This window comes from Pteronotus mesoamericanus, unplaced genomic scaffold (genome assembly GCF_021234165.1).
Source record: "Pteronotus mesoamericanus isolate MK-2021 breed Mesoamerican mustached bat unplaced genomic scaffold, CSHL_Meso_final scaffold_31, whole genome shotgun sequence".
Classification (NCBI taxonomy): domain Eukaryota; kingdom Metazoa; phylum Chordata; class Mammalia; order Chiroptera; family Mormoopidae; genus Pteronotus; species Pteronotus mesoamericanus.
Genome location: NW_026555312.1, coordinates 5,487,576 through 5,501,712, shown reverse-complemented (window position 1 = coordinate 5,501,712; position 14,137 = coordinate 5,487,576). Strand labels below are relative to the sequence as shown.

Here is a 14,137-nt window from a genome sequence, read left to right as displayed (position 1 = left end):
TTCAAGAGAAGGGCTCAGGGCATTCTCCACTGGAGGGAATCACCATCCCCTCTCCTGACAGGTAAATTGTGTCTGGTACAGTTTATTTCTTCATCCAAGGTTGGGGGCGGGGGGGACCAAGTAAATACCAATAATATTTTGGTGTCCTTATTCCCATACAGACTACTTTTTTTTTTTTAGGTTTCAAGTAGATTCATAAACCACTTCTAAAAAGAAGAAGGAAATGTGACATCCATGGTTCATATTTAAATTGGAAATAGAAAATACTAGAAGTATGACTAGATTTATATGTGAATTTTTTATTTCTTGGTACCTATTTTGGAAACCAATGTTAAATAGCTCCATGACACCACAGTTGAAGACATTCTCAAAAAAAGTTATTTGATTTCAAAAAAATTTTAATGACTATAAAATATTACTAGGAGAATATGGAATATTACTAGAAGAATATTCCTAGGAGAATAAACTCATCAAGATGTTTCTCTAAAGTGAGGAAGAGCATTGAGTAAAAGCTCAATAAAAAAAAAAAACCTCATAGAATTGTACCACCCAAAGAGTGAACCCTAATATAACTATGGACCTCAGTAAGTAATAATGTATTGATGTTGGTTTATCAGTTTTAACACAAGTACCACACCAATGCATAATACTGGTAGGGGAAAATGAGGCAGGGAGGGAGTATATGGGAACTCTTTGTACTCAATTTTTCTGTAAACCTTAAACTGCTGTAAAAAAAATAAAATCCTTTTTTTTAACAAAAAAGAACATAATAATCGAGAATCTTCAAATCTCAATACTTTTCTGATGGATCTTCCATCTACATGATTGCTGATTTCTCCTCCTCTCCTGAGCCCTTAAATAAAAACCAGGACACTTCTTCCTCAGTTCTTTCCCTTTTCCTTGTCTAGTCAACTCTTCCTAAACTAGTTAACCCACTTCCATGCCTTCAACTGTTACTTATTATCGATCATTATCTCCTCAGCTTCTCCCATTAAGAATATCCATTCTCCCTGTGTTCCCATCTTGGCTCGATGTCTACTGTTTTCTACCTCACTTCCACTTACTGTTTTGGGTACATCAGATGTGTGATGCTTTTACTTACTGCTCTGCCTTTTTTCATGCTCTTCCCTCTGCCTCGGCCCTCTACAAACTATTCTTCCTTTAAGGCCTACAGCAAATGTCACAAGTTTTGTGAAGCCACTCCTGACTCAAACTTCACATTAATTTAGCACTTGCTTATAATCACAACCGGGGTTTTAAAAAAGGGGAAAAAACACCACATAGTCTGGTTCATATTCTCATTAGTTGTAAATTTTGCTTATTTCCTTCACTAATCTGTGACTTCCTGGGAGGTAGGAAATTAAGTATTACTAAACGTTGCATTGCCCTGTGACAGTATGTGCTAGGAGCATAGAAGATAGCATGTACTTCAATTTATAATTATCGGGTTTTGAGCAAACTCTCATTATACTTCTTTTCACAAGATATTCATTGAACTCAGTGGACACATTGATGAAATTGGTTGTCTGCAAGAAATATTCCTGAAATATTAAATTTTACAGTATAATGCTAGTAGTCTTTTAGTGTTTAAAGTAATGTATTTCCTGCTAAGTTATCCAGAAGCATCCAGTTTAAAATATAATACAAATTTATAAAATAGAGTATCTTACTTGGCATGAGAATCACAGTCTTATGTGAGAAATCAAATATTCACAAAGAACGTAAAAGAGGGATACCATTTGAGTTTGGTATTTTTCCCCAAGAATAAGGCTCTCATCACACCCTGAGTTTCTGCTCAATAACACACTCACAAATAAAACTGAATATGATGTAGCAATAACCAGCCAGGTATATTTATTAATTTAGACTAAAAGAATACAAACATTTTAGCTATCAGAGTTAATTAGCATATTTGGAAGTGGAGATGGAAAATGTTACAACATAACTCATTACTTAAAATGCACATAAGTATGAATAGAGGAGGGCTGGGCTAAGAGTTCAAGATCAGCACTGGATACAGAGATGGGAAAACACAGAATAAGATCAGGAGCTAACACAAATGCCTCTCTCTCTTCCTCATTCCTTCCTGGAATAAAGGTTAATTTAGTGCTTATTATGTGTCAGGCACTGTGCTAAGTACAGGAGACATAAAAATTAAAAAGCCTTTATGAATCTTATCCTCATAAGATGAGGATAAAGGTAAATAAACAATTGTAAAACAAGTTAATAGAATAAATATAGAAAACTATATAGAAAAACTATATAGAAAACTATAATAGAATAAAAATTTTGTGAGGCAGAAGAGCCCTTAGGGTTGCACAAGAAAAGAGGAGGAAGAAAGTGAAATTAGTGTGTGGCGGGGGAGGGGTTCTGCTTCCAATGAGATAAAAATGTGAGGTGGTAGATGACATTCAAGGACTACATGTCTAAAAGAGTAGTGTGCAGTGAAAAGTGAGTAGACCTGTCTTACTGGAATAAGGAATTTGTGTTGTGAATAGAGATATATAAGTTTAAAACTATAGGAAGGCAAAGGAAAGTTTGTACCTTAAAGCAAGGACCTGAGAAACTTAAAACTTCTCATTAGTCTGTTACCATTGTGAAAATAGGCATATGCCCAGAGGTTTTTTCATCCTCCAACCTACCATTAGAGTTTCAGAAGCTAAGGTCCACATGGGGAGCATCAAGGAATAACAAAATGTATGAGAATCTCCAGAATCTTGCAGTATAAACTCAAACCAGATAAATGGCTCTAGTCTTTCTTCCTCTCCTAACCCTGTTCTGGTTGGCTCCCAAAGGGAAGTAGTCTGAAAAATAAAGGAGTTTCAGAACATTCTGTACTCATTGGTACAGAATAGTGAATTAAAGGCAATTTTCTTTCCATTTCTTGATGGCAGAACCATGTGTTCATTTTAGTATAACAAGTTTAAACATGTTATTCTCTAATAGAAGAATTACTACAGATAATAAAAGAAATTGGTAAAACTCCAGGTCATAAAATTAGCATACAAAAATCACTAGCTTTTTTGTATTTAGACAAAACCACTTAGAAACTGTAATATAAGATCATTTTATAAAGGGATGATTTTAAAAAAGAAAATACCTAAATATGAACAAGAAATGTCCAAAACTTACATAAACCATAAAATACTATTGAAAGATACAGAAATAAACTTGAACAAATAGAAAGATATATCACATTTTCAGGCCCTGGCTAGTGTGGCTCAGTGGATTGAGTGCCAGCCTGCAAACCAAAGGGTCGCCAGTTCAATTCCCAGTCAGGCCACATGCCTGGGTTGCCACCCAGGTCCCTAGTGGGGGAGGGGGAGCGCGTGAGAGGCAACCGCACATTGATGTTTCTGTTCCTCTCTTTCTCCTTCCCTCCCCCTCCATCTAAAAGTAAATAAATAAAACCTTTTCATAAAAAGAGGAATATAGTTCATGTTTTCAGATACAAAAACTCAACATCATAAAAATGTCAATTCTCCCCAAGTTATTGAATATATTTAATTCAATCTTAATAAAAATATCTTAGTTTTTTTAAAAAACTGGAACTAGACATTGATGATAATGTTTATTTGGAATAACAAGAGTAACCTGAAAAATGTAAAAAAAAAGAGAAGCAATGAGAGATGGGGCTAGCTATACCAGATAAATGAACATTTTATAAAGCCTCCATAATTAAAACCAGGTAGTACTGGCAGATAAGCAGACAAAGAGAATACAATAGAAAGTCAAGAAATAAACACTGATATATAAGAAAATACAGTAATTGATAAAGACAGCACAATGAAGTAGTGGGTAAAATGTGGATTTTTAAATAAACAGTGATTGAATAAGTAGGTAATCATATGGAAAAAGATACAGATGAATTCATTTCTTGTAACTTGCACTAGAATGCATTCTAACGGGATTAGAGTCTTTAATGTAAAAAGAAGAAATTAGTAAATTTCTCTACAACCTCATAATAGAGAAAACTTTCCTTTCCAGAAGCAAAAAGGAAAAAAAATTAATAACTTTGATTTCAGAAAAAATTTAAATTCCATGATAAAAAACAGAATGAGCAAAATGAAAACAAAAATTCCAAACTGGGAAAAATTCTGCATCATCTGTTGTAAAGAAGGGATTAATATCCCTAGTATATAAAAAGTATAAAAGACCAAAAATTCCCATTGAAAAACTGAATTAGGGAAACGGACAGAAGTTCACACACACACACACACACACACACACAGGCAAAAATCTCTCAATCCTGTGAAAAGAGATTACGCACAATCTCGCTCATAAGAACAATGCAAATCAAAACTACAGCGAGCCCTGGCTGAGTGGCTCAGTTGGTTGGAGCATCGTCCTATACACCAAAATGTTGTGGATTTGATCCCTGGTCAGGGCATGTATGGAAGGCAACCAATCGATGCTTCTGTCTTGTATTGATGTCGTTGTCTCTGTCTCTCTTTCCCTCCCACCCTTCCTTCAAATCAATGAATGTGTCCTCAGGTGAGGATTAAAAAAAATTAGAGTGCAGTGTTTTCTCTATAAGATTGGTGAGGATTCAAAAGTTTGACAACACTCTTTTGGTGAGGGCATTGGGAAGTGTACACTTTCATATATTGCTTGTAGGAATGCAAAATGCACATGTGTTAATGGCAGGGGAATTGGCAATATCTGGCAAAATTGCATGTGCATTCCACTCAAAAATCCCACTTCTAGGAATTTGTCCCAAACATACAGACAAAAATAAGAAAAAATGTTTGCATGAAACTATTCATAACTACATTTTTTTGTATTATCAAAAGACTGGGAAAAACCAATAGTCCATCAATAGGGGAATAGTTGAATAAGTTTGATACAGGTATAAACTGTAGAACTACAAAGCTGTAGAAAGAAATGAGAAACATCTTTATATATTAGAATGGGATGATCATCAGGATATTCTATTAAGTGAAAAAAGCAAGATGGAGAAAAGTGTTTTGGTAGACTACCATTTATCTAAGCAGGAATAGGAAAAATGAATGTACATTCATTTGCCTATATACTTTTAAAAAATGAAATGATAAATCACACAATTTTTTAAATGGTTACCTGTGGGAAAAAGGAGTAGGGCAGGGAAAATTGGGATAAAAAAAAGTATTTAATTATACTTTTTTTTTTTTAGTTTAGACTCTGGAATTATGTAAATATTTAATATAATCATACAGCAAAATGAAATCTTTAAAATCTCTAAAGATCGAAAGCAAAATGAAAAAGATTTACTCACATATTCAGTTGGAGGCATAATCACACAGACAGGAACTATTCCGAGTGACTTTAAAATACAGGAGCCCTGGCTGGTGTGGCTCAGTGGACTGAATGATCAAAAGGTCACTGACTCAGTTCCGGGTCAGGGCACCTGCCTGGGTTGCAAGACAGATCCTCACTTGGAGGTATGCAAGAAGGAACTAGCCAATGTTTCTCTCCCTCTCTTTCTCCTTCCTTCCCCTCTCTCTAAAAATAAATAAGTAAAATCTTTTTAAAAATAAAATAAAATACAGGAATTTGTACATTACTATTGGTATACGCTGTAAGGACAAAAGAGTTTAAAAAAAAAGAAATTAAAAAAAAAAACAAACTCTTTCAGTGTTCATATTGTTAATGGAGGTGGTGGTGTTATCCTGAAATTATTGTAAGTGTATTGTGGGTTAAAGCCGGTAAACAATTACATTGGCATTATTAAGAACTAGGATTTTTGCCATGGGAGAAAGGGGACATAAATATAAGTTCAAAATGATGAATTTGAATTGGCAATATCGGTATGTACTCATAATGTATTTTATCTTTAAATATGTATTTCCTATCTCTATCCTCTGAAGTGATCTATAAACAATGACAAATCAGAAGTAATGAGCAACTGTAGTGCCTGGTTTGTAGGCCATTTCCCATTAAAAGAAGTCCTAGGAGAAATGGCTGAGTCCATCTAAGGCATAAAACATAAAAGAAAAGCTTGGGATATTTTGTAATGCCAGAAATGAAGAAGGCAATCAAAGATCACTGGGGTCATGTCAAAAAAACTCAGTAGCCAACTGGCCAAAGATGGAATAGTTTATTTTAATAAATTTTTTTCTTTTAAGGTTTTATTTATTTTTAGAGAGGGGTAGGGAGGGAGAGAGGGAGAGAAACATCAGTGTGTGGTGGCTTCTTATGCGCCCACTACTGGGGACCCTGCCTGCAACCCAGGCATGTGTCCTAGACTGGGAACCAGCCAGCGGCACTCAATTCACTGGGCCACACCAGCCAGGGCTGTTTTAGTAAGTTATTAATAAAGAAATTAATAACAATGAATTGAAAAATATAAATTTTACTTAAATGCAAATTCATAATGATTAGAAAAAAGTAGTTAGTCCAGTTAGAGAATACTGGGGTACCAACACTTTATTTTGAAAACCAATTTGTACAGCAAAGAATCAAGCATTTATTCTGTCTTCCCTATATGAACTCTATCAAATAGCCAATGAGAGAAAATGCCTCATGATAAAATTATTATAGCTAAAAATGAAGACTGATTGAATATCATCATTTTACAATTCATTATGAATTAATGGTTGTAGACCTTAATTGCCAGTGGCTGCTAACATTACAAAAAGAGAGATAGGCTCTCTGCTCCTCCTGTTTGACAGGCAGCCAGGTCTCCCTGCGCAGAGCCAGCCTCAACCCTGAGACAAGATGGTGAAGATTGGAGTGAAAGGATTTGGCTGTACTGGGTGCCTGGCACCAGGGCTGCTTTTTACTCTGGCAAAGTGGATGTTGTCACCATCAATGATCCCTTCATTGACCTCAGCTACATGGTCTGCATGTTCCAGTATGATTCTACTCACAGCAAGTTCAAAGGCACAGTCAAGGCTGAGAACGGGAAGCTTATCATCAATGGAAAGTACATCTCCGTTTTCCAGGAGTGAGATCACGCTAACATCAAATGGGGTGATGCTGGTGCTGAGTATGTTGTGGAGTCCACTGGTGTCTTCACTACCATGGAGAAGGCTGAGGCTCACTTGAAGGGTGGAACCAAGAGGGTCATCATCTCTGCCCCTTCTGCCGATGCCCCCATGTTTGTGATGGGGTGTGAACCACAACAAGTACGACAACTCCATGAGGATTGTCAGCAATGCCTCCTGAACTACCAACTGCTTGGCCCCCTGGCCAAAGTCATCCATGACAACTTTGGCATTGTGGAGGGACTCGTGACCACAGTCCATGCCATCACTGCCACCCAGAAGACCGTGGACAGCCCCTCTGGGAAACTGTGGCGGGATGGCCGAGGGGCTGCCCAGAACATCATCCCTGCTTCTACTGGCTCAGCCAAGGCTGTGGGCAAGGTCATCCCTGAGCTCAATGGGAAGCTCACTGGCATGGCCTTCCATATCCCCACCCCCAATGTGTCAGTTGTGGATCTGACCTGCTGCCTAGACAAAGCTGCCAAATACGATGACATCAAGAAGGTAGTGAAGCAGGCATCAGAGGGCCCCCTCAAGGGCATCCTGGGCTACACTGAGGACCAGGTTGTCTCCTGCAACTTTAACAGTGACACCCACTCCTCCACCTTCGATGCTGGGGCTGGCATTGCCCTCAATGACCACTTTGCAAAGCTCATTTCCTGGTATGACAATGAATTTGGCTACAGCAACAGGGTGGTTGACCTTGTGGTCCACATGGCCTCCAAGGAGTAAGAGCCCCCTGGACCACCAGCCCCAGCGACAGGAAGAGAGACCCTCAGCTGCTGGGGAGTCCTTGCCCCAAATCGATCCCCCAACACACTGAGAATCTCCTGATCTTGTTTCCATCCTAGACCCTCTGAAGAGGGGAGGGGCTTAGGGAGCCCTGCCTTGTCATGCACCATCAATAAAGTTCACTGTACCCCCCCAAAAAAGAGAGATAACTAAACATTGCATGTTTTTTTTTTATGTAAGTGCCTAACACCATATATGAAGTAGTCTTTTCAAAAAAAATTTTTTTAAACCCAACCTAAATTTTATCAAGCTTAACTTAACACTAAACTACTAATTTACAGGAAATACAGAGGACAAAAGAGTTTATGAAACAATATCATGGGGATAACTCAGCAAAATTCAGACTGTGGAAAACATAGGACAAAAAAATTGGGTTCTCCAACAAATAAATTTCCAGTTGAGAGAGAGGGAGCAAACCTATAGATTAAAAAAAGACTTAAGGGATATAGCAACCAATTGCAATATATGAACATTTTTTTAGATCCTGACTCAAATACTATAAAAAATAAACTTTGTGAGATAATCAAGGATATTTGCATACTGAATATTTGATGTTATTATGAAATTGCTCATTTTTTACATGTAACAATAATTTTGTGATTATGTTTTTATAAAAGTTCATATCTTTTAGAAGTACACATTGAAATATTTATAGATGAAACCATATGAAGTCTGGAATTTGCTCCTAAGAAATGATAGGAGCAATAGGGTGCAATAGATTAAATCACATTGTCCATGAATTGATCATTATTTAATTGGAGTGATGGAAATTCTTCATTCTATTCTCTCTACTTTTGTATATGTTTGAAATCTTTCATAATAAAAGGTTTAAAATGGTACCACCTTGTATCAGAGCTCCTCTTTTTTTGGGAAAACCTTTCCTACTTTGGAAATGTGACACCCTGTGGGCTTGAAGAGGAGATAGGCAACTCATCAGGGGGATGAGGGTGGGTACTATTAGTATTGGAGATATTTGAGCACATTCACTAATTGAGAGAGAAGTGCCAATAGAGATAGAGAACTTGTAAATACAGGGAAGTGAAGATAGTTGATGGAGCAAGGCCTTCCTTTAATAATAGGTTGAGCTCAACTATTTCTCAGAAAATCTTTAGTAATTAATTTCTCCCTAGCAATATTCTTTCAATATTCTGCTCTTTAAAGATGTCATGCACTTATTAAAATATCAACTCTCTTAACAAATGTCTTCCAAGTCAATATTCCAACTTTGTCCCTTCTCTGCCTTTTGAGCATTTCCATTTATACATCCTGTCATTTCCTCTGACTTGACATGCCCACAAAGTAACTTCTCTGACACCCTCCTGACTTTCCTACTTATGTCAATGGGACTATGAGTTCCAAAATCACCAGTTTGCTAATCCACCAGCTCCTCTTTATTTCTTAATTTCCCTTGGCACTCCTAGTCCCAGCCAACAAACTCAGTATATTTTTTTTTTCTAGGCCTCTTGCCTGCTATTTTCTTTTCATTCCCATTACCATATCTCTGTAACACATTTTGCAGATTATCCATTCATTCCAACAACTACTTTTTGAGCACTTGCTTTGTACCAAGCATTGTTCTAGATTCTGGGGATACATCAATGAACACATTTTGCATTCTCATGGAACTCTATAGAAATTCCATTATCAAGGAAGGCAGGTCCCTAGTTGCAATAACCGAACAGGAAGAGTCCTAAATCATCAATCTTTCGTGATTTTCCCAACTTGATAGTTCAATTAAAATAGAAACTTTGACTCTCAGATAACAGAATAAAGTCCTCTGGCTGTACCTTCTACCATGGAGATTTCTTGCATGACAAAGTAAAGAAAGCAGTTGTCCAAATTCCTCCCTCTGAAAACCCTATGCAATATTTAGACAACTAAATCTTATACTCAGGCAACTGAAAATGAAATTCAAATGGCTCTTAAACATATAAAAAGATATTATCATTGCCCTGGCCAGGTGACTTAGTTGGAGCATCGTCCCTTACATCAAAAAAGGTTGCAGACTTGATCCCTAGTCAGGGCATGTACTAGGTTGCTGTTTTCAGGTTCAATCCCTGGTTGGGGCACATAGTTGAGGCAACTGATCGATTCCTCTCTCTCCCCCCTTACCCTCTCCCTCCCAAGTCCCCTTCCTCTTTCCCTCCCCCTGCCCCCACTTCTTCTCTCTGAACATTTCAGATTGCTAAAAAACAAAAGTGTGACTACATATTGTTTATAAGATCATGGAAATAAATAAACTGCTGTTGGGTATGAAAAACCCCACATCCCCTTGAAGAGAATTTGAAAGGCATTTCAATTACATTTATTCTTTGACCCAGCAATCTCACTTCTAGCAAGTCATCCTAAAAATACATTTGCATTTATACAAAATGACAAATTTACAAGGTTATGTGTTAAAGAATTGTTTGTACTAGTCAAGAATGGAAGTAGCCCAAGTGTCTATCTATAGAGCAGGGTTTCTCATCTCAGCACTAATTCTTATTTTGGACCAAATAAATTCTTTGTTGTTGGTGGGGGGATCCTGTGCAATGTGGGATATTTAGCAGCATGTCTGGCCTCTACCCATAGACTCCAGTAGAATTCTTCCCCCAAAACCAAAATGGCTACAGACATTGACAAATGTTCCCTGGGGATGAGTTGGAATGGGACAAAATCTTTCCCTCGTTCTTGTTGAAAAAAACTGACCTATAGGGAACTGGCTAAATAAACAATGGTATATCCATAAGTGGAATACCATGTAGCTATAAGAATAATGAACAGCTCTCAATGTACTGATAAGGAAAATTGATTGGATAATAAAAATATGAAAACAAGAGAAGAAAGGAAGCTGCTGTTTTGATTGCTGCAAGGGTGCCAAGAAGGGGCAGAGGTGAGCCTGTATCTCCATTACCCAAAACACTTTTTTAAAGGATTCAGGGGTGGGCAAAATTAGGTTTATGGTTGCCAGTGCAGGAAATACAGAGTTTTTTCCTGTATTACTATTAATTTTTTTATTATACATTTTTCCATATAAACAACTGCAAACCTACTTTTGCCCAACCCTGTATTTTAGATAACATAAGTTTTTAGCTGCATAAGAAGTAAGGCTATAATTTTTGCCAAGATTCTATTCAAGAAATACAGTAAAGTTATAGAAAGAGCAATAAGGTCATTTTATAAATTATAAAAATATTTCTCATATAAATTAATTTTTATAGAAAGTGTTAAAAAATATATAGTGTTAAAAGGTCGAGTGTGCTTGCTTTTAACTGAGGATCATGTGCCATGGCAAAGAATTGCTCAGAGATCTGTTCTAGAATCTATTAATAACTGGTTATGGAAGTTATATAGTTCTATTTTTCTAATGAATTTTAACTTCCTTTTGAAGACATTTACTCTTTAAAGTTCTTAGCGAGAACATAAGCAAGCTGTTGCCTTTATATTGCCAAGGATGTAAAACCATCCTCCAGTTGTGACTCAAATTGAAATAGCTACCTCATAGGAGAAAAAAAGATATCCTGCTTATGAAATGTGTATCACTGACATTGTTCCACAGAATCCATGTCTGATTAACCTTGTAGCTGACCCTGAGATCTGTTTATTTCTCCACTCATTCAGCAACATCATTGAGTGCCTACTGTGCACCAGATATTATGTAAGGTACTGTGATATTTCTTGCATTCTAGGAGTAAGGGAATTAGACACTAAAAAGTCCATTAAGTACATAATGTTATGGGAGCACAGAGAGGAAGCTCAGAAGAATTTCTTCATAAATTTGCCTTATTTTATTCTTTATATTGCTCATATCAATCCTCATGACTGTAAAAACGGTCTTACTCTGTTATTCCCTATTTAAAAATCTATCCTTCCTCTAGAATTCAGATTAGGTTCTGTAAAGTTCTACTTCCTTAGAGAAGTCTTTCTTCACTATCCTAGGACATCATAAATATAATATTTATTGATCATATATTATGTTCTAGGTCCTTATACATGCAATACTCTTATTTTCCTTACATCAGCCCTTTGAGGATATGTTGGTTATGCCCACTTTATAAAGGAGAAAATGAAGCTTACAAAGATTAATAGGCTTCCAGTTACAATGGCACCATAGGTAAATGCAGAGCTCGCATCCTCCTACCACCACATCAAAATTACAACTAAATTATAGAACAACTATCATTCAGATCCACCAGGAACATAGATAAACAGAAGTCCTACAACTAAGGACATGAAGAAGAAGCCACATTGAGACTGGTAAAAGGGGCAGAGACATGGAATAGGCTGGTCCCACACCCATGTGTCACAGATAAAAATCAGGAGGAACATTTCAACTTGGAAGGCCCCCCCCCCCCACTGAGGAGCAAGGGATTGAACCTTCAAACCAGGCCCCCCAACCCAGGTTTCCAGTACTGGGAAGAGAAGTCCACATAACTTCTGGCTGTAAAAATCAGCAGGAATTGTGGCTGAATGAGGCAGAGGGCTGCAAGAATCCTAGGCAGTTCTTATTAAAGGACACAAACACAGCCCTGGCTGGGTAACTCAGTTGGTTGCAGCATCATCCCATACACCAAAGGGTTGTGGGGTTGATGCACAGTCGGCACTCAAGTGGCCAGTTGGATTCCCCCTGAGAAAAGTGAGGTCTAAACCATAAGTGGGGATCCTCAGTCTACAGCACCAGAGCCTAAAAAGTACACAGATAACAGTCAGCTGTGAAAAGCAGCAGGGTTGCTCTCTGCCAGAGACGGGCAGGTGGAGACACAAAGAGCTGTTTAAAGGGACAATGCATAAATTTTTATTTGCTATCACTTACCCTGGGCTCCAGCAAAGGTGGGGGCAGAGGGGTCTAGAGAAACTTGGGGAGAGAACTGAGAGGGTAACTGGTGGGATCCCAGTGCTGAGTCATCTCCCATACGGCAGCAGCCATCTTGCTCAGGAAGACCAATCCCCTGATCGGCAGCAGCATGAGAGGAAACAATAGCCCAGCCCCAAGAAGGGACTCTGCCTCACCCTGTGGTGCCTAAGCCTGACTGCTGAGTGCAGAGTGACTAGATTAACAAATGAAGGAGATAGCCACAGACACTAGATTCCTGGAAGTCCTGAACAGACTGCCTAAGGTCAGACAGGATCAATATCTGACACCACCAGAGGTGGATCCAGAAAATAAAAAGTGGTAAATACTAGAGGACCAAGATGAAATCCACTGAGGTCTTCTCCATGATGTGTGATATTTTCTTTGCTACATAGCTTTTTAAATTCCATTTCAAGTCCATCAAATTTGTGCATATTAAGTCATTAGATTTTTTACTACTAGTTTATTTCTCTACTTCCTTATCATAGTCTTAATCTCTTTAAGCCTTCTTGATACTAATTTCTTTGCTTGTTGATGCTGGGATTGCAGGAGGGGTTATGTTTGCAGATGTGGGTTTGATTCCTGGGCTTTGCGGATTTGTTCTGGCAGCACCTGCACAAAAACACACAAGACGTGATGGGCAGAGAGACCCCCAGTCAACCAGCTGGAGGGAAGGACCAACCAAAGAACAGCTGAACAATAATCAAAACCCAATTACTTCTAGGGAGCCAACATAAACAGCATAAAAGGCATCCAAGCAGCATCAGGTTCAGGAGATCAAGGAGACTGCACCACTGAGTCTCACAGGTCTCCTACCACAAAAGTTTATGCCACAAAGTCAGAAATCAAGACAGATCAATTTAAGAAGCAGACGCAAACTCGCAAATAATGGGAAGACAAAGAAATAACCCCACAACTGAAAGGAAAGGATGACTCCTTAGAAAGAGGCCTAAAGGAGATAGAGGCAAGTAAACAATCAGATATTGAGTTGAAAACAATGGTTATAAGGAAGCTCAATGAGCTCAGAGAGCTCAGGAAGAATTACCAAAATCTACAGGGAAACTATGAGGAACTTACTGAAAACTATATCAGAATGAAAAAGGACTTAGAAACTATCAACAAGAGGCAAGAGGAAATGAAGAACACAATTTCTGGATTGAAGAACACAGCAGAAGAAATCAAGAAAAGACTTGAGGAAGCACAGGACCAAATCAGCGAGCTGGAGGACAAGGTAGAGAAAAGCTCCCAGAGACAGCAAGAAAATGAAAAAAGACTCAAAAAGAATGAAGAGGCATTTAAGGAAATGAGGACAACCTGAAATGTAATAATGTTCATATAATAGGGATACCAGATGGAGAAGAAGAGGAGCAAGGGATAGAAAACCTGTTTGGAAAAGTAATGATGGAAAACTTCCCTAATTGGAGGAGAGAAAAATTCACACAAGTCCAGGAAGCACACAGGGTGCCTCCCATTCAAGAGGAACCCCAATGAGGCCCACTCCAAGACACATCATAATTAAAATGGAAAATATCAAAGACAAAGAGAGTTC

General features: G+C 37.9%; 1 pseudogene; it reads left to right on the top strand.

The window, feature by feature from the left end:
* Nucleotides 1–6,696: 6,696 nt before the first annotated feature.
* Nucleotides 6,697–7,897, top strand: LOC129085712 (glyceraldehyde-3-phosphate dehydrogenase-like; annotated as a pseudogene).
* The last annotated feature ends 6,240 nt before the right edge of the window (nt 7,898–14,137 follow it).